The following is a 2,156-nucleotide window of genomic DNA, read 5'->3' as shown; positions in this document are numbered from 1 at the left end:
GTGGCTCATGTGTAGTTGGTATGTAGTTCGTGAGTAGATCCTGCGTAGTTGCTGAGTTGTTGCTGCGTGGTTCCTACGTGGTTCCTCCGTGGTTCCTCGGTGGATCATCTGTGGTTCCTGTGTGGGTCCTCCGTGGTTAATGCGTGGTTCCTAAGTGGCTCCTGTTTAGCTCCTCTGTGGCTAATACTTGGTGAAAACCGGGTCATTCCTTGGTCATACTTGGTCAATCCGTGGCTACACCGTGGATATAAGTCGGTCATACGTTGGTTAAACCTTGGTGAAACCTTGGTTATACGTTGGTCATACCTTGGTCATACCTTGGTCATACCTTGGTCATACCTTGGTCATACCTTGGTCATACCTTGGTCATACCTTGGTCATACCTTGGTCATACCTTGGTCATACCTTGGTCATACCTTGGTCATACCTTGGTCATACCTTGGTCATACCTTGGTCATACCTTGGTCATACCTTGGTCATACCTTGGTCATACCTTGGTCATACCTTGGTCATACCTTGGTCATACCTTGGTCATACCTTGGTCATACCTTGGTCATACCTTGGTCACACCTTGGTCATACCTTGGTCATACCTTGGCAATACCTTGGCCATACCTTGGCCATACCTTGGTCATACCTTGGTCATACCTTGGTCATACCTTGGCCATACCTTGGTCATACCTTGGTCATACCTTGGTCATACGTTGGTCATGCCTTGGTCATACCTTGGCTATACCTTGGCCATACCTTGGCTATACCTTGGTCATACCTTGGTCATACCTTGTTTATGCCTTGGTCATATCTTTGTCATACTTTGGCCATACCTTGGTCATACCTTGGTCATACCTTGGTCATACCTTGGCCATACCTTGGCCATACGTTGGCCATGCCTTGGTCATACCTTGGTCAAACCTTGGTCATACCTTGGTCATACCTTGGTCATACCTTGGCCATAGTTTGGCCATACCTTGGTCATACCTTGGCCATACCTTGGTCATACCTTGGCCAAACCTTGGCCATACCTTGGTCATACCTTGGCCATACCTTGGTTATACCTTGATCATACCTTTGTCATACCTTGGTCATACCTTGGCCATACCTTGGTCATACCTTGGTCATAACTTGGCCATATTTAGGTCATACCTTGGGCATACCTTGGGCATACCTTGGTCATACCTTGGTAATAACTTGGTCATACCTTGGTCATACCTTGGCCATGACTTGGTCATACCTTGGCCAAATGTTGGCCATACCGGTCGCGGAAGAACTGGGATGTGCACCGTTACCCATAGTCATAGCCATACCTTTGATAGCCATACCTTGGCCATACCTTGGTCATACCTTGGTCATACCTTGGCCATACCTTGGTCATACCTTGGTCATACCTTGGCCATACCTTGGTCATACCTTGGTCATACCTTGGTCATACCTTATTCATACCTTGGTCATACCTTGGCCGTACCTTCGCTATACCTTGGTCATACCTTGGCCATACCTTGGTCATACCTTGGTCATGCCTTGGCCATACCTTGGTCATACCTTGGTCATACCTTGGCCATACCTTGGTCATACCATGGTCATACCTTGGCCATACTTTGGCCATACCTTCGCCATACCTTGGCCATACCTTGGCCATACCTTGGTCATACCTTGGTCATACCTTGGTCATACCTTGGTCATACCTTGGTCATACCTTGGTCATACCTTGGCCATACCTTGGCCATACCTTGGTCATACCTTGGTCATACCTTGGTCATACCTTGGCCATACCTTGGCCATACCTTGGCCATACCTTGGTCATACCTTGGCCATACCTTGGTCATACCTTGGTCATACCTTGGCCATACCTAGGTCATACCTTGGCCATACCTTGGCCATACCTTGGTCATACCTTGGTTCTTACCTTGGCCATACCTTGGCCATATCTTGGTCATACCTTGGCCAAATCTTGGCCATACCGGTCGCGGAAGAACTGGGGTGTGCACTGTTACCCATAGTCATAGCCATACCTTTAATAGCCATACCTTGGCCATACCTTGGTCATACCTTGGCCATACCTTGGCCATACGTTTGTCATACCTTGGCCTTACCTTGGCCATACCTTGGCCATACCTTGGCCATACCTTGGTCATGACTTGGCCATACCTCGGTCATACC

The sequence above is a fragment of the Branchiostoma floridae genome, unplaced genomic scaffold (genome assembly GCF_000003815.2).
Source record: "Branchiostoma floridae strain S238N-H82 unplaced genomic scaffold, Bfl_VNyyK Sc7u5tJ_1574, whole genome shotgun sequence".
Lineage (NCBI taxonomy): Eukaryota > Metazoa > Chordata > Leptocardii > Amphioxiformes > Branchiostomatidae > Branchiostoma > Branchiostoma floridae.
This window is presented reverse-complemented; position numbering follows the sequence as displayed.